The following is a 27,707-nucleotide window of genomic DNA, read 5'->3' as shown; positions in this document are numbered from 1 at the left end:
TGTTGGTTTAAAGTCTGTTTTATCAGAGACTAGGATTGCAACCCCTGCCTTTTTTTGTTTTCCATTTGCTTGGTAGATCTTCCTCCATCCTTTTATTTTGAGCCTATGTGTGTCTCTGCACGTGAGATGGGTTTCCTGAATACAGCACACTGATGGGTCTTGAGTCTTTATCCAATTTGCCAGTCTGTGTCTTTTAATTGGAGCATTTAGTCCATTTACCTTTAAAGTTAATATTGTTATGTGTGCATTTGATCCTGTCATTATGATGTTAGCTGGATATTTTGCTCATTAGTTGATGCAGTCTCTTCCTAGTCTCGATGGTCTTTACATTTTGGTATGATTTTGCAGTGGCTGATACCCGTTGTGCCTTTCCATGTTTAGCGCTTCCTTCAGGAGCTCTTTTAGGGCAGGCCTGGTGGTGACAAAATCTCTCAGCATTTGCTTGTCTGTAAAGTATTTTATTTCTCCTTCACTTATGAAGCTTAGTTTGGCAGGATATGAAATTCTGGGTTGAAAATTCTTTTCTTTAAGAATGTTGAATATCGGCCCCCACTCTCTTCTGGCTTGTAGGGTTTCTGCCGAGAGATCCGCTGTTAGTCTGATGGGCTTCCCTTTGATGGTAACCCGACCTTTCTCTCTGGCTGCCCTTAACATTTTTTCCTTCATTTCAACTTTGGTGAATCTGACAATTATGTGTCTTGGAGTTGCTCTTCTCGAGGAGTATCTTTGTGGCGTTCTCTGTATTTCCTGAATCTGAATGTTGGCCTGCCTTGCTAGATTGGGGAAGTTCTCCTGGATAATATCCTGCAGAGTGTTTTCCAACTTGTTTCCATTCTCCCCGTCACTTTCAGGTACACCAATCAGACGTAGATTTGGTCTTTTCACATAGTCCCATATTTCTTGGAGGCTTTGCTCGTTTCTTTTTATTCTTTTTTCTCTAAACTTCCCTTCTCGCTTCATTTCATTCATTTCATCTTCTAGGGCTGATACCCTTTCTTCCATTTGATCGCATCGGCTCCTGAGGCTTCTGCATTCTTCACGTAGTTCTCGAGCCTTGGTTTTCAGCTCCATCAGCTCCTTTAAGCACTTCTCTGTATTGGTTATTCTAGTTATACATTCTTCTAAATTTTTTTCAAAGTTTTCAACTTCTTTGCCTTTGGTTTGAATATCCTCCCGTAGCTCGGAGTAATTTGATCGTCTGAAGCCTTCTTCTCTCAGCTCGTCAAAGTCATTCTCCGTCCAGCTTTGTTCTGTTGCTGGTGAGGAACTGCGTTCCTTTGGAGGAGGAGAGGTACTCTGGTTTTTAGAGTTTCGAGTTTTTCTGCTCTGTTTTTTCCCCATCTTTGTGGTTTTATCTACTTTTGGTCTTTGATGATGGTGATGTACAGATGGGTTTTTGGTGTGGATGTCCTTTCTGTTAGTTTTCCTTCTAACAGACAGAACCCTCAGCTGCAGGTCTGTTGGAGTACCTGGCCGGCCGTGTGAGGTGTCAGTCTGCCCCTGCTGGGGGGTGCCTCCCAGTTAGGCTGCTCGGGGGTCAGGGGTCAGGGACCCACTTGAGGAGGCAGTCAGCCCGTTCTCAGATCTCCAGCTGCGTGCTGGGAGAACCACTGCTCTCCTCACAGCTGTCAGACAGGGACATTTAAGTCTGCAGAGGTTACTGCTGTCTTTTTGTTTGTCTGTGCCCTGCCCCCAGAGGTGGAGCCTACAGAGGCAGGCAGGCCTCCTTGAGCTGTGGTGGGCTCCACCCAGTTCAAGCTTCCAGGCTGCTTTGTTTACCTAAGCGAGCCTGGGCAATGGCGGGCGCCCCTCCCCCAGCCTCGCTGCCGACTTGCTGTTTGATCTCAGACTGCTGTGCTAGCAATCAGCGAGACTCCGTGGGCGTAGGACCCTCTGAGCCAGGTGCGGGCTATACTCTCCTGGGGCACCGTTTCCTAAGCCCGTCGGAAAAGCACAGTATTCGGGTGGGAGTGGCCCGATTTTCCAGGTGCCGTCTGTCACCCCTGGAAGGGGAACTCCCTGACCCCTTGCGCTTCCCGAGTGAGGCAATGCCTCGCCCCTGCTTTGGCTGGCGCACGGTGCGCTCACCCACTGACCTGCGCCCACTGTCTGGCACTCCCTAGTGAGATGAACACGGTACCTCAGATGGAAATGCAGAAATCACCCGTCTTCTGCGTCGCTCGCGCTGGGAGCTGTAGACCGGAGCTGTTCCTATTTGGCCATCTTGGCTCCTCCCTCCCCCATTTTTCCCAACTTTTGTTTTTGTGTTGGACACGTGTTTGCATTTGTTTCAAATGATAGCTGATTAAAATTTGAAAGTAAAGTATCATATAAAACTACAGTTTGCTCATTGAAATGATAACAATTCAGCAGTTTTAGAATTTCCCTTTATAATTTTCTTTTTACAATTGCTCACTAGATATTTTTATATTATAATCCTATGGAAAATTTGTAAAAGTCATTTAGACCACATTACAATGGTAGTTTAATGCACCTAAGTTTCTAAAAAATAATTGAACTCTGTTTTAGAGTAGTGCTGATATGATTAATTTAAAAAAATGTTGCATTAAAAGATGGTGAATCTTATATCTGTCAGGGTCCAGACAGGTAATGGAGATCACATCAGTAATAGAGATCACATCAGTAATATATACAAAGGACTATTTAAGAGAAAGATGATTAACTAGGGCTGAACGAGGTAGCTTGTGCCTGTAGTCTCATCTACTCGGGAGGCTTAATTGGGAGGATTGCTTGAACCCAGGAGTTTGAGGTTGTAGTGTGCTATGATTGTGCCACTGCATTTTAGCCTGGGCAATAGAGTGAGACCCCATCTCTTGAAAACAAATATTATTAACTAGGAATTACAAGTAGTAAAAGGGAAAAAGGAAAAATTCCAAACAACACAGCAATAGCAAAGATAGGGGACAGTTACTCCCTTTAGGGCTAAGGGAAAGAGAATCCAACGAAGGACAAACTTGGAAGCGGGATCCCCACCAGCTGCGGACCAGCTGTGGCCTAAGGCACTGGTAGCCTGTGCCGATGAAGTTCCTGAGCTGTCTCTGACCAGAGCTGGTCTGCAGTAGGTGGGGAACCCTCTTCCAAGTTTGTAGAGTTTGGGGCTGGTGAGAAGGAAGTTGCCTGCCTAGGAGCCAGCCAAACTTGGAGGAAGGTGAACATCAGTAGGTCTCTCACATGCCACTAGCAGCCTTGCTTTAGGAAAGAGAAGAAAAACATACCAAAATCAGGAAGAATCTCCTCCATCTTGTGGCATCCCTTCCAGAGCCTATACAGAAAAGTTTCACTTTGTGGCAGCAAAGAAAAAAAAATGCTCTATCTCACAGAGCACTGCAAAGAAGTGTGGATGCTACAATAAGATACTACTTCACATGTACTAAGATGGTTGTTACTGTCCAAAAGATGTCAAAAAGACAGGTAACAAGTGTAGGTGAGAGTGTGGAGCAGTTGGTGCCCATACACTGCTTACAGGAAGGGAAAGTGGTGCAGCTGCTTTGGAAAATAATCTGGGAGGTCCTCAAATGGTTAAACATATAGTTAGCATATGATGCAACAGTTTCACTCCCAGGAATAAAAATAAAAACAAAAAGAGAAATGAAAACACACATCCACCTAAACACCTGTACAGAAATGTTCCCAGCAGCATTATTCGTAATAGCTACAAAGTAGAAACAACACAAATGTCCATCAACTGGTAGAATAAATATAATGGGGCATATCCATACAATGGAATGCTATTTGGCAATAAAAGAAATGAAGTACTGATATATGCTACAACATGGGTGAAAGTTGAAACCATGATGCCAAGTGCAAGAAGCCAGTCGCAAAAGACTAAATATTTTATGGTTCCATTTAGATGAAAGGTCCAGGATGAGCAAAACTATAGAGACAGAAAGTAGATTAGCAGTTGCTGAGGGCTGATGGGGAGGGGATGAAGAATTGAGAGGTGATTACTGAAAGGTATGGGGTTTCTTTTTGGGTTGACAGAAATGTTCTAAAGTTGATTGTGGTGATAATTGCCAACTCTGTATTAAAAACTATTAAATTGAAGATTTTAAGAGAGTGAATTGTACAGTACATGAATTACATCTCAATGCAGTGTTACAAAAATTTTTTAAATTAAAAAACGGTGGATTTGGAACTGAGAAGCAATAAATTGATAACTGGCAAAAATCTCAAAAAATGGACAATAATGTAGCAATTTTACTTTGTTAAATTTAAATACATTTTTTTCTATGAAAGCTGATAAAATTATCTGAAGCCTAGAGATGTTAGGTGAGTTGCTCAGCATGTGGTTTTCCTGACTCCTAGTCTATTATTTGTTGTACAGGACAATACAATTTCAAGGGAGTGTCTAAGGAAAGCATTCTAACAACCTCTGTTCTTCCCAGAGAGACATTCTCTGAGAATGGTGTGGCAGAACTTACTTATTTCTGATTTAGAAGTGTTAAAAGGGCAAAGTATCGAGCAAGGTGAAAAATACAGGTCTGGATGTGAACATGACCTCAGGCCCAGTTAAGAAAAACAGTTGGTTGGAAAATATCTTACCAGTCTGAAGATGAAGGGGCAGCTGATGGGTTGTAGGAAGCATTTTGAATTAAATTACCAAGAAGTTTTTGAGTTTCGATAAATATAGACTTCTTTCTTAATACAAAAGAAACTCCATTGCTTACACGTACAACTCTTGCAATGCCTTACATTTTAAACTCCCAAGACATAAACCAGTACAGAAGTGATTCTGGATTAGACCTTGAATAGCTTTTCTGTCTTTGATAATTCACACCCCAAATTGTTTAGTTATAAATTTTATGTTTATCTGTAGATGATTTGTAATGGTCTTTCTCATTTTCATTTCTCTTCCAGCATTGTTTATTCTGCTTCTATTTTGACAAAGCAGGACATGCAAACCATATGTCACAATCCTTAGTAATATTACTCTAAACAGGTTGCTTCTAGTTGTATTTAAGAGAGGATTTTCTTCCTTGAACAATAGAAATACCTTAACTAACAAAGATTTTTGGTTATATTTTGAAGATGAACCTTTCTGAAAAGATCAGGAATATGGAAAATATTATTTTTCATTTTAAAGGAAGAAAATATAAATTTTGTACTAACTGAAGTAGAGATATACTTTAAAATAATTTTTATCTTTTTCAATATGGTGTCAAATAAACCGAAATTTTCAGTGTATCATCTAATGTTATTTTTAAAACCAATTATAATTTTTAGAGTTTGATCACCCTTCTGCAAGAAAACAACTTCATACCATATTAGTTAGGGATTCAAAAATATTAATAATCCCTAAATGCCTTCATCAAAAAGTTAAAAAATATCAAATTAACAATCTAACTTTTCACTTAATAGAACAATAAGAAAGAACAAACCAATCCCAAAGCTATCAGAAGAAAATAAATTACTAAAATTAGAGAACTAAATAAAATTCAGATGCAAAAATCCATAAAGAGCAATGAAACCAAGAGTTGGCTCTTTAAAACAACAAACAAGATTGATAGGCTGCTAGCTAAATTAACACAGAAAAAAGAAAATATCCAAATCAATACAATCAGAAATGACAAAGATGACATTACAACTGATACCACAGAGATACAAAAGATCCTCAGAGAATACTATGAACCACTCTATTTATACAAACTAGAAAGTCTAGAGGAAATAGATAAATTACTGGAAGCACACAATCTCCCAAGATTGAATCAGGAAGAGATTGAAACCCTGAATAGACCAATATCAAGCAATAAAATTGAATCACTAAAAAAAAAAAAACTACCAACCAAATAAAACTCTGGACCAGATGGATTCACTGCTGAATTCTACCAGATGTATAAAGAACTGCCACCAATCCTATTGCGACTATTCCAAAAAAAATGAGGAGGAGGGACTACTTCCCAATTCATTCTATGAAGCCAGTATCAGCCTACTACAAAAATCTGGCATTGATTCAATGAAAGAAAACTTTAGGCCAATATCCCTGATTAACACAGACCCAAAAGTCTTCAACAAAATACTAGTAAACTGAATCCAACAGCACATCAAAACATTAATTCACCATAACCAAGTGGGCTTTATTCCTGGAGTGCAAGGTTGGTTCACCATATGCAAGTCTGCAAATGTAATTAACCACATAAACAATTAAAAGTGAAAACCATTTCACTTTTACTTAAAATTTTTTCACTTTTTACATTAAATGTAATTAACCCATAAAAAATCAAAAATGAAAACCATATGATTATCTCAATAGATGCAGAAAAAGCTTTTGATTAAATCCAACATCGCTTCATGATAAAACCTTCAACAGACTTGGCATCAAAGGAACATACCTCAAAATAATAAGAGCCATCTATGACAAACCCACAGCTAGCATCTTACAGAACAGGCAAAAGCCAGAACCATTCCCCTTGAGAACTGGAACAAGACAAGGATGTCCACTCTCATCACTCCTATACTATATCATTCAATATAGTATTGAAAGTCCTGGCCAGAGCAATCAGGCAAAAGAAAGAAATAAAAGGCACCCAACTAGGAAAAGAAGTCAAACTCTCTTCACTGACAACATGTTTCTATAATGGAAAGCCCGAAAGACTCTGCCAAAGGGCTAACAGAACTGATAAACGATTTTAGCAAGGTTTCAGGAGAAAAAAGTTAATATAGACAAATCAATAGTATTTCTATACACTAATAGTGCCCAGGCTGAGAGTCAAATCAAGAACACAATTCCATTTACAATGACCACAAATAAAATGAAATACTAAAAATACACCTAACAAAGGAGGTGAAAGATCTCTACAAAAACTACAAAACTCAGCTGAAATAAATCAGAGATAATACAAATAAATGGAAAGCCATTCCATGCCTATGGATTGGAAGAATCAATATCATTAAAATGGCCATACTGCCCAAAGCAATTTACAAATTCAATGCTATTTCTGTCAAACTACCAATGTTATTCTTTGTAGAATTAGAGAAAAAATATTCTAAAATTTATATGAGACCAAAAAAAGACACAAAACAGTCAAAGCAATCCTAAGCAAAAAGAACAAAGATGGAGGTATCATACTACCTGGCTTCAAACTGTACTATAAGGCCACAGTAACCCAAACAGCATGGTACTAGTACAAAAACAGACACATAGACCAATGGAACAGAGTAGGAAACTGAGAAATAAGGCTTCACACCTATAATCATCAGATCTTTGACAAAGCTGACAGAAACAAGCAATGGGGAAAGGACTTCCTATTCAATAAATGGTGCTGGAATATCCGGCTAGTCATATGCAGAAGAATGAAATTAGACCCTTACTTTTCAGCATATATAAAAATTAACCAAGATATATTAAAGATTTAAATGTAAGACCTTAAACTATACAAATCCTAGAAGACAACCTAGGAAACAGCCTTTTTGACATCAGCCTTGGCAAATGATTTTTGGCTAAGTCCCAAAAGCAATTGCAATGAAAACAAAAATTGACAAGTGGAACCTAATTAAACTAAAGAGCTTCGGCACAGCAAGAGAAACTATTAACAAAGTAAACAGACAACCCACAGAATGAAAGAAAATACTCACAAACTATGAATCTGACAAAGGTCTAATATCCAGAATCTGTAAGAAACTTAATCAAAGAATAACTTTACCTGTACTATTACATCATGAGTGGGAGATCAGCAGGTAGCAGAATAAAGATGCAGCTCCTGCTGATTTTCATTTTACCCACCTGAAAAGATTGGGTCCTGTTGCTCATATGAACCAGGGCAGCTGGAGCTTTCTTTCCCTTCCACATGCTTAATTCCTCCTCTAGGGATATGGCAGAACTTATAACTAACTGTAGAAGAAATATTTCATGCCCTTGGAAATCACCTGTGCAAGCTGTCCCCCTACTTCTATACACATGTCAAGTCCACGCTATCAGAATTCTCTTACTTTCTGTGTTTCTGGTATTTCTGGGGAAGCACCTTTGAGTTTGCTTTTTCTTTTTTCTCTTTTTTTTTTTTTTTTTGAGTCAGGGTTTTTGCTTTGTTGCCCAGGCTGGAGTGCAGTGATTTGATCATAGCTCACTGTAGCTCTCAACTCCTGGGCTCAAGCAATCCTCCTGCCTCCGCTTCCCTTACCATTATGCCCGGTTAAGTTTTAAAATATTCTGTAGAGACAGGGTCTTTCTATGTCCCCCATGTTGGAGTTTGCATTTTCAATAATCTCTTCAGATCATTCTGATGCAAAGCCATGGTGAGAATTTATGTCTGAAGGAGTAATAACAAATATATTATTTTTGCTTCCTTGCATAATTGTTCTATTTGTGTCTCTTTGGATTTTAGTCTTTTTTCTGAAATATATTTGTTAATTTATTGAGTGATTGATTCATTTATTAATTAATCTAAAATTTATTTAGCCTACTATGCCCCAGGAATTGTACTAAGTGAGGGTAAGGAGGAGGAACGATAAGGGAGATAAATAAGAAACAAATTTCAGCATAAAGTGAAAACGATAATACAGTTAGTCTCAGCAATGAGGAAGGGCACTTAATCTAAGACATAATCACACAGCATGACTAAAATATACATGAGGTGGAGAAGGCAGGAAAGTAAGCTGGCGCATGTGCCCCTGTCCTTGGTGCTGAACCATCCCTTCACCTTCTGTGGTAAGGAAGTCTTCCCCAATACCTGGCTGCTGGTGATTTCTATATTACCACCACTAATTCTGAACCAGATGAGGAAAGGGCCAGAGGAAATGGAGGAACATAGATGTAAGCAGAATAAACAGACTGTTGGAGAAAAATCTGTTGAATTATTGACTCAGTGATGCTAGGAATTTGGGAGAGTAGTGAATGGGGATTTTGACTAAATAATGTGGAAGAAAGTTTTCTCGTTTGGAAAAGTAAGCTCTCCAGTACTTTCTATAATGCTATATTTATGACATAGAGACTTTCAGGAAGTGCTAAAAATCTGAATTGACCCCTGAAATATACCTATTATTGGGGGAACAAGCCCCCAATATTTCAACATAGGTTATTTCTATTTTCCATAAGCCAGCAGAGAAATAAAGAGAAACAGTACAAAGAGAGGAATTTTACAGCTGGGCCACCAGGGGTGACATCACATATCAGTAAGACTGTGATGCCCACCTGAGTCTCAGACCAGCAAGTTTTTATTAAGGGTTTCAAAAGGGGAGGGGGTGTAAGAACAGGGAGTAGGTACAAAGATCACATGCTTCAAAGGGCAAAAAGCAGAACAAAGATCACATGCTTCTGAGCGAACAGGACACAGGGCAAAAGCAGAACAACTGATAAGGGTACAATAAAAATCACAAGGCAAAGGGCAAAAGCAGGACTACTGATAAGGGTCTATGTTCAGCGGTGCACTTATTGTCTTGATAAACATCTTAAACAACAGAAAACAGAGTTCAAAAGCAAAGAACTGGTCTGAGCACAATTTTCCAGGGTGGAGTTTTCCCCACCTTAGTAAGCCTGAGGGTACTGCAGGAGACCAGGGCGTATCTCAGTCCTTATCTCAACCACATAAGACAGGCATTCCCAGAGCGGCCATTTATAGACCTCCTGCCAGGAATGCATTCCTTTCCTAGGGTATTAATATTAATATTCCTTGCTAGGAAAAGAATTTAGTGATATCTATCCTATTTGCACGTCCATTTATAGGCTCTCTGCAAGAAGAAAAATATGGCACTTTTTGCGCGACCCTGCAGGCAGTCGGACCTTATGGTTATCTTCCCTTGTTCCCTAAAAATTGCTGTTATTCTGTTCTTTTTCAAGGTGCACTGACTTCATAGTGTTCAAACACACATGTTTTACAATCAATTTGTACAGTTAACACCTCAATGGTCCTGAGGTGACGTACATCCTCAGCTTACGAAGATAACAGGATTAAGAGATTAAAGTAAAGACAGGCATAAGAAATTATAAAAGTATTATTTGGGAACTGATAAATGTCCATGAACTCTTCACAATTTATGTTCCTCTGCCGCAGCTCCAGCCAGTCCCTCCATTTGGGGTCCCTGACTTCCCGCAACAACCTATAAATGAAGGGGGCCTGAGAGACGTTCCAAGGAGAGAAAATCTTATTCATAATAAAGTACTTGTTCAAGGATCTATACAGAGTTCAACATGGCAAGAACATAGAGTGTCATAGCAAGATAAAATGGTGAAAATGTAGCTAAGGAGTTAGATCACCATGAAGTATCTTGTATGTAGAATTTATAAGAAGATGCTGGCTGGCAAGGTCATTCTGATAAAAGTCTCAAACTAAATAGAGTCTAAAATTTTGGCTGTTCAGCAGTAAATGCGGGTAGAGGAGGAGAATAAGTTTCTGTTACGCATGTTGATTTCTGCCTAAAAGTATCTACACATATAGTCACATATATATGAGATACATAGGAATACACAGATATAGACAGATTTAAGAGCCAAATGGTTGCTAGCCACAGCTACTCCCAGTCACACATAGAAGGTGAGCTAGCATTGTGAGTGAGAAACAAGGTTGCTTAGTCCTCACTTTAATAATATTGGGTTTGATTATGTTATGAGTGTTTCTTCTCACAGAGTTAATGTTTAGCAAACCCAAACATCTTCTAGGGATCCTCTAGGTGTTGAAATATCAAACTAATTCTGTACTGATTCATTAAGAGCTGTTACACAGAGCTTCCAAGTGACTCCTGCTGGCATTTTGGCACTTCCTTGCCCAACCCAGGGCTTCTTCCTGGTCAGTGAATAAATAGGTCCTGCCCAGCCAATGAGGAACCTCCAGAACCGGGTCTGGCACATGTCCTTCTAGTTGGTTGATTATTGAGCCATTACCGATGCGTTTGAACATCACCCCTGCCTACTCATGCTGTGACTCGTTGATTCCAGAGGGCACTGTGACATGTTCTCTTGGTAGGTCATCCACACTATTCTTATCTGAAAAAAATGGTTTTCTGATTTTTGGTATGTCAATGGGTAAGCACATTACTAATGAAGTATCAATTAAATTTCTTCATGGTAACTTTGCATTTCTGCATTTCACCTCTTTTATAAATTGTCCTTAATCATTTAAATATTTTTATTTTTGTGTGTTTATAAGTTTTACCAATTGTACTTAAAATACAAGCAAGCTATCAGGGCTCATGTCTATAATGCCAGGGCTTCAGGAGGCAGAGGTTGGAGGATTGATGGAGGCCAGGAGTTCTAGACTAGCCTGGGCAACATCGTGAGACCCCATCTCTACAATATAAAATAAAATAATTAACCAGGTGTGGTGGTGCATGACTGTAGTCTCAGCTACTCTGGAAGCTGAGGTGCAAGAATTGCTTGAACCCAGGAGTTTGAGGTTACAGTGAGCTATAATTATTGCAGCACCGCACTCCAGCCTGGGTGACAGAGGGAGGCCAGGTCTCAAAACAAACAAACAAACAAACAATTAAGCTGTTTACAATCAGTATTTCTGTCCAGAACACATTGTTTTCATTTTAAATCTTATCTGATGGTGGTACTTTTTAGATTAATGTGTATTTTTAATAGCCACACTGTTTTTCTAGATAGAGTTTCCTGAATTTTGGCCTTGTTTGGAAAATGATTTAGATAACATCATATTATTTTATCCATAAGTATTTCAGTGAGTATTTCTACAAAGCAGTATGACTAAAATAGTCTTGTCACATCTGAAAGAAATAACAGTAATTTCTCTCTCTTTTTTTTTTGAGACAGAATCTTGCTCTGTCACCCATGCTGGAGTGCAGTGGTGTGATTTTGGCTCACTGCAACCTCTGCCTCCTGAGTTCAAGAGTTTCTCCTGCCTCAGCCTCCTGAGTAGCTGGGATTACAGGCACACACCACCACGCACAGCTAGTTTTTGTATTTTTAGTAGAGAGGGGGTTTCAACATGTTGGCCAGGCTGGTCTCGAACTCCTGTCCTCAGGTGATCCACCTGCCTCGGCCTCCCAAAGTGCTGGGATTACAGGGGTAAACCACCACGCCCAGCCAATAATTTCTTAATACCATCAACTATTCAGTCAACATTTGGCTTTCCCTAATTGTCTCTTGGATGTTTTGCTAAATTCACATGTTGGTTTAGATCAGTTATTTTAGTATCATTATGAATAAATGGGTTTTTAAATATTGTTTATGTATTATTATCATTAAGATGGAGTCTCACTCTGTCGCCCAGGCTGGAGTGCAGTGGTGCAATCTCAGCTTATTGCAACCTCTGCCTCCAGGGTTCAAGTAATTCTCCTGCCTCAGCCTCCCGAGTAGCTGGGACTACAGGCATGTGCCACCATGTCTGGCTAATTTTTTGTATTTTTAGTAGAGACGGAGTTTCACTGTGTTAGCCAGAATGGTCTCTATCTCCTGACCTCATGATCCATCTGCCTCAGCCTCTCAAAGTGCTGGGATTACAGGCGTGAGCCACCACGCCCAGCCTATGTATTATTATTTTTATTGCTGGTCAAATTGCTCCATCTTTGGCCAATGGGAGCCTCTTCAAGTTGTCTCATGAGTGATTTGATATATGGCCAAATCACTATATTCTAAAATCTCTCAAATAATTTCACTCCATGTGGTTAAGCCACCAATTTTATACACAAATGACCTCATTTTGCTTTTGAAATTTTAGGGCTGCTTTATTTTCCTTTTAATTTGTTTTAAAGTTATGTAAAATATTCACTTATTCCAAAGGAAAGTCCACAACACAGGATATGTTCAAGAAAGTGTAGTTCCTATTTCTGGTTTTTCCCTCCCACTGCAGAGAATCCTTTAATTTATTTTATGGTTTATCTTTTAAAAGTATAAGTGTGTATGTGAGTGAGAGTGTATGTACATATTTATTGATTTTTAGATTCTCCCTGATTAGACAAATACTCTACAGCTTGAATATCCCTTATCCAAAATGCTTGGGACCAGAAGTGTTTCCAATTTTGGATTTTTTCAGATTTTGGAATGTTTGCAGAATGCATACCAGTTGGGCATCCCTAATCCAAAAATTCAAAATCCTAAATGTTCCAATGAGCACTTCCTTTGAGTGTCATGCCAGCACTCCAAAAGTTAGATTTTGGAGCATTTTGAATTTTTAGATTAGGGATGCTCATCCTGTATATATTTTTCCTCATCTTACTTTTTTTCACTTAACATTATATTTTGATGATCACTTCACAGTAGTGTATAGAGGTAATCCCTATTTTTTTAAATAGCTGTGTCAGTTGTAATAGGAAATTTAACATATAATGTTTCTTACTTGGTAATAAACACATTTGCATTTAAATTCTATAGAATCAATTCTGTTTTCTGCAACTCTACCCGAATCAATAAAATACTCTAGAGGAAATCCCTCAAATGTACACCAATAAATATCAAAAGAATATTTGATAAAAGCATTGTTTGTAATGCAAAACCTAGAAACAACCTGAATATCTATCCATAGTAGAAAGGATAAATACATGCTGATATAATCATACAATAGAATACTGCACAACAATGAAAACCAAGGGCTACAGTCATGTGCATTCAACATAAATGAATTTCATAAACACAATGTTAAGCCCAAAAAGGAAGCTTTGGGATATGCATGATATCATTTTTAAAGAGATAAAGCATGTGCAAAATGAAACTATATATTGTACAGGGATACAATGATACTGCTTTAAAAATAACTATAAGCGGCTGGTCATGGTGGCTCATGCCTGTAATCTCAGCACTTTGGGAGGCTGAGGCGGGCGGATCACGAGATCAGGAGATGGAGACCATCCTGGCTAACACAGTGAAACCCCGTCTCTACTAAAAATACAAAAAATTAGCCGGGCGCGGTGGCGGGCGCCTGTAGTCCCAGCTACTTGGGAGGCTTAGGCAGGAGAATGGCGTGAACCCAGGAGGCGGAGTTTGCAGTGAGCTGAGATCGCGCCACTGCACTCCAGCCTGGGCAACAGAGCGAGACTCTATCTCAATAAAAAAAAAAAAAAAGGAAGGAAGAAAAAAAAAACTATAAGCAAAGAAATAATAAACACAAATTTTAAAATGATAAATTACCAGTGGTAGTGAAATGGATGAGCAGGAAGGGCAATGAGATTAGGAAGGAGCCCACAGAGAGCTTCAAAAGAGGTAATGTTCATGTCTTAAGCTAAGCATGGGATGCATAAGTTATTTTTATTTTGACTTATGAGTCCTTTTGACTTATAAGTTCTTTTGACTTATAACTCATTCACATATGATAAACATTTTGCATTTATTCAATATTTACTATATTCTCTGAAGAATCATGCAACAAGTGGTAATGTTTAGACATCAAGAATATGCATCAATGGGCTAGGTGTGTTGTCTTATGCCTGGAATCCCAGCATTTTGGGAGGCCGACGTGGGTGGATCGCTGAGCGCAGGAGTTTGACAGCAGCCTGGGAAACATGGCAAGACCCCAACTCTACAAAAAATACAAAAATTACCTGGGCTTGGTGATGTGTATCTATGGTCTCAACTACTCAAAGGCTGAGGTGGGAGAATTGCTTGAGCCTGGGAAGTTGAGGCTGCAGTGAGCTGTGATCATGCCACTGCACTCCAGCCTGGATGACAGAGTGAGATCCTGTCTCAAAAAAAAAAAAAAAAAGCATCCGTAAGATGAATGAAGTAACTAACTGACAATATTCTGTGAATGCTTATTTGTGGCTTAGAATAAAGATTGCAGAGCCAGAATCGTACATATAAAATGTGGACACTGTGCTCAGTGATTCCAAAGTGATGGTGACAACAATGATGTCAAAGGTACATGTTGATAATTTAAATACAAATTTAAATGCAATTTTTTTTTGAGATGGAGTCTCCCTCTGTCACCCAGGCTAGAGTGCAGTGGTGCAATCTCAGCTCACTGCAGTCTCTGCCTCCTGGGTTCAGGCAATTCTCCTGCCTCAGCCTCCTGAGAAGCTGGGATTACAGGTGCCTGCCACCAAGCCCAGCTAATTTTTTTTTTGGTATTTTTAGTTGAGATGGGGTTTCACCGTGTCAGCCAGGCAGGTCTCAAACTCCTGACTTCAGTTGATCCGCCTGTCTCAGCCTCCCAAAGTGCTGGGATTACAGGCATGAGCCACCACCCCCGGCCTGAATACAATTTTTTAATGGAACATGAGAGTGGAAAAAAATCAACATTGTTAAATTAAAAGATGTTTTAATCGTATGTGACTTACGTATATATGTAACTAGGTTAAAAAATGAAATATGATTGGCAGGTAGACATTTGACTACTGCATACACATCCTTCAACATTTATGTATCCAAGTTGACCGAACATCTTTGTTAGAAAACCTCCTCTGCTGTAAGTATAGCATGGCACTGTGGTTACAAGAGGCTCATTCCTCCTCTCTTCCCTTTCTCCCTCCTCTTCCCACAGGGCAAAACTTTCTTTCTTGGTAGCTGCAGTTATTTCTAAATGCTGTCTCTTGTCACTTTATTATTCATCATCTAATGCTAACAAAGGACCACAGACTCCCAGTACTAACTAAATCCCAGGGCTAGAGTGTGGGTGTGAGTGATGGAGAAAGGGCTTCAAGATCCGTACATTTGTTGAGCCTACCTAAGTCTCCTGGAGGCCTTGCTCATTTGGCTTTTTAAAAGACTCCTTTCGGCCAGGCGCAGTGGCTCATGCCTGTAATCTCAGCACTTTAGGAGGCCGAGGTGGGCTGATCATGAGGTCAGGAGTTCTAGACCAACCTGGCCAACATGGTGAAACCCCGTCTCTACTAAAAATACAAAAATTAGCTGGGTGTGTTGGTGCGCACCTGTAATCTCAGCTACTGGGGAGGCTGAGGCAGGAGAATGGCTTGAACTCAGGAGGTGGAGGTTGCAGTGAGCCGAGATCATGCCACTGCACCCCTGCCTGGGTGACAGAGCAAGACTCTGTCTCAAAAAATTAAAAAATAAATAAAAATAAAAAACAAAAAAGACTCCTTTTGTCCTGAGTGACAAGAGAAGACAAGGAAAGGTTTTCTGAGCATAGCTTTCTATCATGTAAGTCACTGTAGTTCTTAGCTTCATGTGCCCAAAATTGGCTACTTCCCATCCTAGTGCTATTCATTTTCACAAGGCCTATTTTTAGAATACCTCGTTTTCCCAGCTCCCTTTTTACTTCCTCTTCTATTTTGGCATTTCATTTCTATGTTGACTTTCTTTTCTTTGTCTCCTATCCGCTGCTATGGTCCCTTTATACAGTCATCAATTTCCTTTTCCTTATTATCATTTTCTGTAAGCACTCAACTGATTTTTTTTGTATAGTCAAATATTGCTGTGAAGCCTCTAAATTACCCAGACAGGTCCTCAGGGTGGTCACAGATTTTCAATAAATTCTAGATAAGCATTTGTTGACAAGAAAAGATACAATACAAACAGCACTATTTTAACTACCTATTATGCCTGTGCTATTCAGGCACTGTATCCAGCACCTTCAACTTAGGAGGAAACTACATGATGATATAATGTACAACTCAGTTTTACCTTAAGAAATGAAGCTTTCCAAATTTCCACTTAGCCAAACCATCTCTTTCTTTCAAACGAGCAGAAAGACATACTGAAAATGTGTGCAATACAAAATATTGATACCCTTAGTCTCTTGGATTCATTGTTCCGTAGATTTCCAAAACCAGAGCTGATACTGACAGGTATATACTATGGCATCTGGTCTGATTGGTTAGGCTACCATTCTGAGCAGCCCGTATCCCCACCCTACCAGACACTAAATATTTTGATTATCACTTCTGCCTATGATGCTATAAATTCTTTCCACACTGGATTTTATCTAGAAATGGAAATAATGTGGAACAGTCTAAGCATATTTTCAGTGGCAGGTAGTTATGAGGCTGAAACATTCCTCCCTCTGAAAAGCTGGTACCACCTTAGCGGAAGGGAGGGTCACAGCTACTCTCTGCTTCTTGAATTTCTTTATAAGGTCATTTCTCTTGACTGGCAAAATTTGGTGCAAAAACTACAGAATCATTTCCCGGTACATCTAAGAATGCTCATGCATATATTAGATACCTTAGAATAGCCTTGCCACAATGCCACTATAAATTTCACACTAAAACAAATTGCCATGAATCTTTTTCTCAAGGATTTTCAGAACTGAATTGTATACCTTAAAATGTTTCCATTTTAGAATGCTATATTTCAGCATGGAATTTCCATTTAAAAAGTTCTGCAAGCTTTGGAAAAATAGATGTAGCATTAGATGTATCAAGAGTAGCTCAGTTCCAAAAAGTAAATGTATAAAAGGAAAATAGTTTTCATAGCTGAGGAAGTAGATGTTACTAATGTGAATTTGGCGGTATGAAGTCAGGCTCCCTGCCTCCCTGCATGGATGTTTCCAGTATCGAGGGTCAGTGAGGTTTCCACGGACAATCAGAACAGAGATGTGTAAAGGCCCAGAGAACAACCTAGGTTGCTGGTGCAAGGTCATTTCATAGGAGGTTGCAGCAAACCTCACTTAATTCGAAACCAATGTGAATGTCTGGTATGTTCTCAATCGGTTTCCCAGAGAGAAGGCTCAAATATGGGGTCTATCTGATTCAAAGCCACAAACTTGGCAACGCTCATTGCCTGGCGAGTATTTAGGTTAAAGCTTTGGTTGTAACAGAAAAGCTGGTGAAGGGAAAAGAGGAAAAAAGCTGGGAAAAAAATAGAAAAGCATAAAATGCAAAGAAGAAACAGAAAAAACAAAATACAAACAAACAAGCTAAAAAGCAGAACAAAAGAAGGAAGACCAGAAGACCGGAGGCCTCTTATATACTCCTCTGGAGTCAGGAACTAAACCAAGGGCTGAGCCTGCATGTGAAAGTAGCTTACAGGGTGGAAAATATGGGATCCAAAATCAGAGCATATTTAGACAGTCTTCCATGGAGTATTACTTCTCCTGGAAGTTGGGTATTGATCCTCATTGAAATGAATCCATTGGAAACTTTTTGTCACTAAGATGAGATTTAAAAATAGTTGTCTCTGACCATGTAAGTGTAGCAGTCATTAAGAGTAAATGCTTTATTGACTTAATTGTATACTTAAAAATTCATATTTTAAGAGATTTAGGACTGAGGCAGTAAATGTAGTATGAATATTTACAGTTGTGTGAAATTCTATGTAGAATTCACACTCCACTGGGTCCATGTCTTAAAGAAAAGTGGATTATATTTAGAATTCAGGCTGCAATGAAGTGGGTTATATTTATAATTCAGGCTGCGATGAGACTGAAGGTACAAGCTGAAACGAGCAAATTTTAAATCAGACCAATAGCCATATGTCAGGAAAGGCTATGCTTGTGTAATTAGAAGTTTTAAAGGAAGCAGAAGCTGATGACTATCTTCAAAGACCTTGAATTCAAATTGAACCAGCGGTTTAAGTCTCCTGAAAACCCCATATAAATGTTTACAAGTGTTTCAAATAGCAAGATAAAGAGAAACCATAGAGGATTTTTTATGACCTTTCATCTCATAAATTCTCTGAGGAATATTTCTCCTGGATAGATCTGTCTCACAGAGAGCTCATAAAAATGCAGAATGGTAAGAAATGTTTATTATTTCTCCAATTTTCAACATTGGTTATGGTGAGATTGGCCATTTTTTTTTGTCCATGTGTAGAGGCATTTTCTGCTTCATCATACCAAATAGTTTTATCTTCTATATATTAGAGACTTGTTATTAGCTAAGGTCTTCCAGAAAGAGAAGATTGATGCTCATTGCTTTCAAGCTCATGCACTCCCACCTAAAGACAGGTGGCTGTCTGGGAGAGGGATTCTGTGAATCAGAAAAGTAGGGATAGAAAGACAGGAGAAATTCCTCATCACAAGACCTTCCCCTAAAACCACCTTGCTGAAGGACACAAGACACTTACTTTCTCAAAGCTCTCAACTCAGATGTGTTCACCAACTACTTGAAAATCTCTCTCATGTTTCCATTTTCCATCATCCTAAAGATAGATCTTATATCCCCAGAAGATCTTCCAGCCCCCATCCTTTTGAAAGAAACTTTTACACATAACAGAGCTCTTGGTTTAGGACACCTATTTTCCCTCCGAAAACCAGAACAATACATCCAAGAGCAAAGAACAACAATGTGCTTTTTTTTTTCATCTGAGAGAAAGGGCCCTTTTCTTTACCAATTAGACAATTGTTTCATCTCTGGGACTTCTTGGACTCATCTGTAGGATTCTAACACTCATTTCTCACCCCAGAAATATTCCCTTAGGCACACTCTGCTTCTTCTCAAATGTAAGTTCTTGTTAAAGCTTACAGAAGTCATAACTATAGGATCACTCTATATAAGAATACTCCAAACAGATTTTTCTCTGAGGATCATCAGATCATAAATCAACCAAATATTCTTTCATCAGATGAGAAGAATACAAAGTTGTATCCATATAAAGTATATATCCTTAAGCTAGATTTACCTATCCACTTCAGCCATTGATCTGTTGTAATCTGTTGCCTTGATGGAAGCACACGAAAAAAATCTGTCCACACATAGATACGCAGTTGGCAATGGAAGAAGTATTTTTGTAGCATTTTCAGATGGTGAATCTTATGTCACTGAAGTTTTACCTCTGCTACATTAAATTCCATTGGTCTATTTTATACTTTGAATCATTTGGCTGTGTCTAATTTTGTAACAACCTGTATTGGTCATCTAGAAAATATTGATTTAATGAATTATGCAGATATTCTAAATAGGGACATATGATTATGTATTATAAAAACTTAATTTGTTAAAATCACCAGTGATATCATTTTAAAGGTCTTGAAAAGTTGTCAGGTTCAGGATGGTGGATACAAATTTTCTAAAATTCTAATTTTTGCTTGAAAGCCTGAATTTTACATTTGGCAAAAAAAATACTGCCAGTTGTTTTCCTTGAATTGACAGATTCCTTTTATTCATGAGGAAGAAAAACTGCTTCATATCTGAGTGTGAATAACCATAGTTTTTTTTAGTTTTGTAAGACCCATCTGAGCACATCTAGACTCCTGACCCAAGGAAATGGTGAGGTAATAAATGTATGTTGTTTCAAATCACTAAGTGTGGGGCAATTCATTTCTCAGCAACAGATAATTGATACATAGATGTTACCTAATTTTTCTCCTTAGTGGTTCTACTGATTTATACTTCCAAAAGCAGTAAATTAGAGTTGATATTTTCAGACCTTTTAGATTTTGCCAATGTAATGGCTGTAAAATGGCATTATACTGTGCTTCTAATTTGCATTTTTTGGATTGCTAATGTATTTGACCATCTTTTTATGTCTTGGCCATTTTAGTTTCCACTTCTGTGAATTGTTTGCTTATATCCTTTGTCCAATTTTTATTGATCTTTAGGGGCTCTTTATTCTTCTATTTTGTCAGATATATGCATACATGTGTGTTGAAAATACTTTCTGTGGTGTGTGGCTTGTATACTCACATTTAAACATATTGATACATTTTATTTTTTAGAGCAGTTTTAGGTTGGCAGAAAATTGAGCAGAAAGTACAAAGAGTTCCCACATATCCCCTTTCACTCTTCATCTCCCTTAAAGTTCCCCCTGTTATTAGTATCTTGCATTACTGTAGTACATCTGTTACAATTAATGAACCAATATTGATACATTGGTATTATCTAAAGTCTATAGTTTACATCAGGATTCACTCTTTGCATTGTGCATTGCTATGGGTTCTAACAAATGTGTAATGTTAATATTCACCATTACAGTGTCATAAAAAGTAGTTTCACTGCCCTAAAAATCCCCTATGGTTCATCTATTCATTCCTCTCTTCTTCACCCTGAGCCCCCGGCAACCACTGATTTTTTTACTGTCTTTACAGTTTTACCTGTTCCAGAATGTCATACGCTTGAATCATACAGAATGTAGCCTTTTCAGACTAGCTTCTTTCACTTAGCAATACGCATGTAAGGTTTCTCATGTCTTTTCATGGCTTGGTGACTCATTTCTTTTTACTGCTGAATAATATTCTGTTGTTCTGTTGTGCCACAGTTTGTTTATTCATTCACCTACTGAAGGACATCTTGATTGCTTCTAAGTTTTGGCAATTATGAATAAAGCTGCTATAAACATCCATATGCAGGTTTTTGTGTAGATATAAGTTCCCATTTATTTGGGTAAATACCTAGGGGTGTGACTGCTGGATCCTATGCTAAGACTACGTTTAGCTTTGCAAGAAACTGCCAGTCTCCCAAAGTGGCTGTACCATTTTGCAATCCCACCAGCAAGGAGAGTAATATAGCTTTTCATGTCGCTTTTGGTCAGTGTGTAATCAGTCTTGAAATCCAAACCAAATTTTGAGTGGGAGTCCATAGTACGTATTTACATATAATTAATCCTTGGGAACTATTATACCAGAAGACATAATGGAATAGTCACATGCTTGTACTTAGATATAGAATCGCCGTCAATGGCAGCTATAGACTGATGGAGATAGACTACATATGAGCAAAGTTGCCATTGGTTATGTGGTTTCCTGAAATAGTGAACATTTTGGATAAATTTTCAAACACAAGAGCATAATTTATACTGTTCCAAGTATTCCTGGAAAATTCAATGCATATTAAAAGCCTGCAAAAATTATGTATGTCTCTATGTACAATAGAGTTAGCCTTTAATTTCAGGTAATTATATCCAGGTATTTTGCCTACATAAATGTCCAGAAGAACATTTAAAAATTGTGCTGTATTCTGTCATGCAGAAGGGTGCCATGCATTCTGGAATGTCTAGAATGTGACTGCTCCCTTTCAAAACCATGGCTAAACCTTAACTTCATGTAGTATGAGACTAGGGAATCCACCTTTCCCTTTAAAACTGCTAAGGAGGGCTTCTCTCTAGCACCAGGGCGAGGGCTGCAGAAGTTGGCCATTTGCCACCACTATCTTCTGGACTGTCCACAGGACAGCTGGGATGCACACAGCACCTCTCCTTGAAGTTTATGTTGGCTTCCTTGAGACCCCACCACAGCCACCATTCCCAGTGCGCACTGTGATATGTGAGTGGTGCCATGTGCCCAGGAGCTGAAAACTCTGCATTCAAGACAATCTGGCATTTTCTTTTCTTTTTTTCCTTTTTTCACTATGTACTAGACTTGTAATAACGTTGCATTTTCTATCACACTATCCCCAAATTCTCCCAGCCTCTGCCCATTGCCCAATTTCAAAGCCACTTCTACATTTTTAGGTATTTGTTACATCAGTCTTGGTACCAAAATCTTTATTAGTTTTTGCTATGGTTTGAAAGTCCCTTCCAAAATTCAGGTGTTGCCAATGTAATAGTATTAAGACATGGGATCTTTAAGAGGTGATTAGGTCATGAGGAGTCCTTTCTGATGAAGGGAATTAGGTGCCCTAATAAAAGGGTTTGATGGAGAGAGTTGATGCTTTTTGTCCCTCTAACTTCTGCCATGACAAGACACAAGCTCCTCCCCTCCACAGAATGCAGCATTCAGGGCACCATCCTGGAAGCTGAGACCAGACTCTCCCCAGACAATAAACCTGCTGGTGCTATGATCTTGGCCTCCCCAGCCTCCAACACTGTAAGGAATAAATTTCTCTCTTCATGAACTACCCAGGCTCCAGTATTCTATTATCATAGCACAAACTGTTGTACAAATTGCTGTTGCAACAAGTTACCACAAACTTAGTGGCTTAAAACAACACAAATTAGTTCTGGAGATCAGAAGTTCAAAATTGGTCCCACTGAGCTAGAGTCAAGGTGTGGGAAGAGCTGGCTCCTTCTGGAGTTTCTACGGGAGAATGTTTCCTTGCTTTTTCCAGCTCCTAGTGGCTGTTGCGTTCCTTGACTCATGACTCCTTCTTTTATCTTCAAATCTCTGTCTGATTCTGACCTTTCTTCTGCCTTATTTCAGAACCCTTGTGACGACATTGGGCCCATTCAGATAATCCGGGATAATCTTCCAAATTTACAGTCAGCTGATTAGAAACCTTAATTCTTCTTTGCCATGAAACCTAACATATTCACAGGTCCCCAGTAGCGGGATGTAGTCATCCTTGGGGACCATTATTATGCTTGCCACATTCTACCTCTTCATATTTATGAGATGATAGGAAATGTATAAGTTTTAACCCTAAATTTTCATGACCATTTTCATGGAGTGACTTCCCTGGGCACACCCTCAAGAGAGGTGTGGGGAGAAGGGAAGCTCAAAGATAAGCTGTCGTCAAGGAGACTACTGCCCCAGCACTGCCATCATCATGAAGGCTTGGGGCCAACCAGATTCTCAGTTCACATATGACTCCTGCAGACCAGCCTCGCATACACTGCCAAGGCATCTCTGCTGCAGTTAATCCACTGAGTTAAGACTGAGTCTGAGTCAGCCTCAGCTCCCTGTGCTCCTTCCCTAAGTTTCTTACGAATCAAAAGGGGACTCCTGGTCCTTTAATGAGGAGGGGTCAGCATCCCTGGAGGAAAACCAGAATGGATTTCTAGATCTCTGTCATTAATGGCAGTTGGCGGTGATGGTGGTATAATTTACATTTTTCTAAATTCCCAGGGCCAATCCGTTCCCAAATCTGATGGACACAGTTTCTCTCCAGATGTTATTGCATTCAATACATTCAGTCATGTTATAATCAAATTGTTGGCATAGGAACCAGGCCAATTTTTATAAATGATGCTTTGGTGTGTATTTATTCTGATCCACTGTGTATTGATTTTATGTTTTATGTCTTCAGAGGACAATCCCATTTGACTGCTTCTTATGCTGTTGATATACTGATGATAGGAGTGGCCAGCTGCTCGATCTTCTCAGTGGTATGCAGGGCATTCTTCTGAAATGCATCTTGACCTTTAATTAAAACAAGGTAGCCTCTGTTGGAAGCCGTCTTGGAAATCCTCTCCGACGTGGTACAGTTACAGATTAGGGTGTGTCTGCAGAACCATCCCAAGAACCGTATTAATTGCAACTCTGTCAAGGCACAGAATTCCATTTAGGTTGACTGAAAGCAAAAGTAAACAGGTAGCAGAAGTGAATTTACTGTGTGGGCACAAGGGGTCTCTTGTACCCCAGGATTAGAAGTGAAGTCAGACTTAGTAAGGAACTGGAGCTAGGAACTGTCAAGCTGTCTAGACTCTCTCTGTATAACCACTGCGTCCTCCTTTCTCTTTCAATAGTCTGACTTTTTCTCTTACTTCTTGAGTTCAAAAGGCAGAACAGGCCACCCTATCTTCTCCAATTATATCTCCCAATCCCAGCCATGTGGGATCTCTATCTCCTTCTCTTTCTGGCTCAGTAATCACAAATTCTGGGGAGAAAAAAAATCTGATAAAGCCAGTTTCATTCTGATGCCAAGTTCTCATTCAAATAGCACTGCCAGGTACTGCACTAAGTGTCTATACATTTTACAAATTAGCTCTATGTCAGTTCAGAAAATGAAAACAGGATTGTGATTGAGTTGCAAATTATAGGCTATCTGTGTTCTTCATGTAGTTGTGTAGCGAAGGTCATGGAAATGACTTCATTTAATGTGGCAGACGAGCCTTTAGATACAACATAATTCAAATCACAGAGGCTATCTGATTGGGGTAGTTTTGTGATTTAAATAAGTCTAACAAAGCAGGAGCCAAGCTTGCAGCAGTTTTGTTAGTTGTTAGAGGTATTTCACTGAGGGAAACATCAGCATAATCACTGAATTCGTGCTGGGCTGACGAATAGCATTTTCTCTCTCTCTCTCTCTCTCTCTCTCTCTCTCTCTCTCTCTCTCTCTCTCTTTCATTTTCGGCCTCTTCTTCTCCCTCTTGTTACTCCACACTCTACGCAGCTATTTGATAAATCCTTACAGGTGCAGATGCCAGTGATGTTCTATATGACCTCTCTCAGAAAAAATGACACTTTCAAAGAGGTCCCCTGCGAAGCACAATGCTTAATCCGAAAGGGCAGCCCTCTAATGGTAAATTTACCTGCACCTTGGAAGGACACAGCAGCGGATGAAATATTTTGGAGTGTGATGGGCAGAAAATTCCATCCTAAAGCAGACTATGTAGGTGGGTGTCCAGTGGACAAGACAGAAGAGAATTTGAATATGTAACTGGAGATTTCAAAGCTGTTCTTTCAAAGATGATGCTTAAGTTTGGCAAGCGTCGAGTTCAAAACTCGGGAGTTCCTCCTTGTAAAACATACAGCTATATACTGTTAGCATTCAGTCTGATGAACCGTTAAATGTCCATGCACACCTCCATCTTACTCTCCTTTATTTATTTAAATTTCTAGCTCTGTGTAGTGAGAATGATCCAGCTGCCACAGGTAGAAAGAGATGCTTTATCTTTCCAACGATTAATAAAATCCCTATCTGCACTAAAGGAACCCCTGAACAAGGGATGTGTTCTGAATCTTCTGGAATGGTGAGAAGTGCAGAACTTCGTCATCACTGTGACTTGCAATGAAAGTTTGATAGTCAAATTGTCATATGCGTCCATGTGAAGAGACCACCAAACAGGCTTTGTGTAAGCAATAAAGCTTTTTAATCACCTGGGTGCAGGCAGGCTGAGTCCAAAAAGAGAGTCAGCAAGGAAGATAGGGGTGGGGCAATTTTATAGGATTTGGGTGGGTAGTGGAAAATTACAGTCAAAGGGGGTTTTTCTCTTGTGGGCAGGGGCGGGGGTCACAAGGTGCTCAGTTGGGGAGCTTCTGAGCCAGAAGAAGGAATTTCACAAGGTTAATCAATCAGTTAAGGTGGCGCAGGAACAAATCACAATGGTGGAATGTCATCAGTTAAGGCAGGAATCAGCCATTTTCACTTCTTTTGTGATTCTTCAGTTGCTTCAGGCCATCTGGATGTATACGTGCAGGTCACAGGGAATATGATGGCTTAGCTTGGGCTCAGAGGCCTGACACAAATCTCTGAATATTACTGGAAGCAGAATGCTGATTTTATCAAAATGAACAGAAATAGCACCTCATTCAAATGCAAATATACAACTTAATTTCAAATGAGTTTTTCTAAGTTGGGATATTTTCTGATCCTTTCTAAAAATGCTTCTCCTTAAAAAAGGCCACATCATTTCCCCCCAAAAAAGACAACACATTTTATTTCTTATTTCTGAATTGTTTTAAGGGAGTCATAAAATTTTCAAAGCTAAAAATCTATGCACATTTACTTTCATATTTTACCCCTGAGAAATTAAAACAATATGTCACTCCTGAATAACAATTAGTACTACCATCTGTTACTAAAGACAGATGTAGTCAATAACCTTGTGCTTTTTGGCTTCCTGATTTATAAAAACGTTTTTATTCTAAATCTAATTTTTTTTTTTGGAAGAGCGCTGAGCCTTCTGTGACTACTGTAGAAAGCCACATTTCTGTTTAAATTATAGTATTTCTACAAGTAATCTGATAAAAGAAAAGAACATGCCTATCAGATGATACTGAATTAGCTGAAATTTTAAAACTACCTTAGTTATAACAATCAGCCCTCCAAATCCACAGATTTCATGAAATACACATAGAAAATATTTGGGAAAGAAATCTAATAAGAATAACAATACAATAATTAAAAAAAAAACAATACAATATAACAACTATTTATGCATCATTTACATTGTATTAAGTATTCTAAGGAATCTAGAGATTATTTAAAATATAAGAGAGGACCAGGCTTTGGTGGCTCATGCCTGTAATCACAGTGCTTTGAGAGGCCAAGATGGGAGGATTGCCGGGAGTTTGAGACCAGCCTAAGACACATAGCAAGAATGCTGTCTCTACAAAAAAAAAATAATAATATATGGACGTGTGTAGGGGCTATATGCAAATACTACGCCATTTTACATAGGGACTTCAACATCTTTGGATTTTGGTATCTGAGAGGTCCTGGAACCAATTCCCTGCAGATATAGAGGGTGGATGGCACTGATTCTTTGTGATATTAGAACAAAATTTAAATACGAATTGAAAAATTAGAAATACGGTCACATAACAAAAAGGAGAGAATTTGGGATAGAAGAGCTAATCACTGATTTGATGCCTACACCTCCATCTCTGAGAGCCTGCTTGTCCCCCTCCCCCTGAGGAGGCTCTCCTCCTTTCTATGTGACATTGACCCTTGTCCAAGCTGATCGGAATGAAGGTGGTCACCTGACCCTCAAAGTGAGTCAACCAGAGTCTCTCTCATGGGAATCTGGAACTGCAGCATAAAGACTAAGGGAGGTTTGCTTTATGCTGTTAAAAAATATTACTGAGGCTGGGTGCAGTGGCTCACCCCTGTAATCCCAGCACTTTGGGAGGCAAAGGCAGGTGGATCACGAGGTCAGGAGTTCAAGAGCAGCATGGCCAACACGGTGAAACTGCATCTCTACTAAAAATACAAAAATTAGCCAGGTGTGGTGGCACACACCTATAATCCCAGCTACTTGGGAGGCTGAGGCAGGAGAATCGCTTGAACCCAGAAGGTGGAGGTTGCAGTGAGCCAAGGTCGCACCACTGGGCTCCAGCCTGGGTGACAGAGCGAGACGCCATCTCAAAAAATAAACAAACTGGCTGGGTGCAGTGGCTCATGCCTATAATTCCAGCACTTTGGGAGGCCAAGGTGGGTGGATCACAAGGTAAGGAGATCAAGACCACCTGGCTAACATGGTGAAACCCCATCTCTACTAAAAATACAAAAAATTATCCAAGCATGGTGGCAGGTGCCCATAGTCCCAGCTACTTGGGAGGCTGAGGCGGGAGAATGGCATGAACCTGGGAGGC

The sequence above is a fragment of the Pongo pygmaeus genome, chromosome 8, assembly GCF_028885625.2.
Source record: "Pongo pygmaeus isolate AG05252 chromosome 8, NHGRI_mPonPyg2-v2.0_pri, whole genome shotgun sequence".
Lineage (NCBI taxonomy): Eukaryota > Metazoa > Chordata > Mammalia > Primates > Hominidae > Pongo > Pongo pygmaeus.
Note: the sequence above shows the minus strand (reverse complement) of the source record.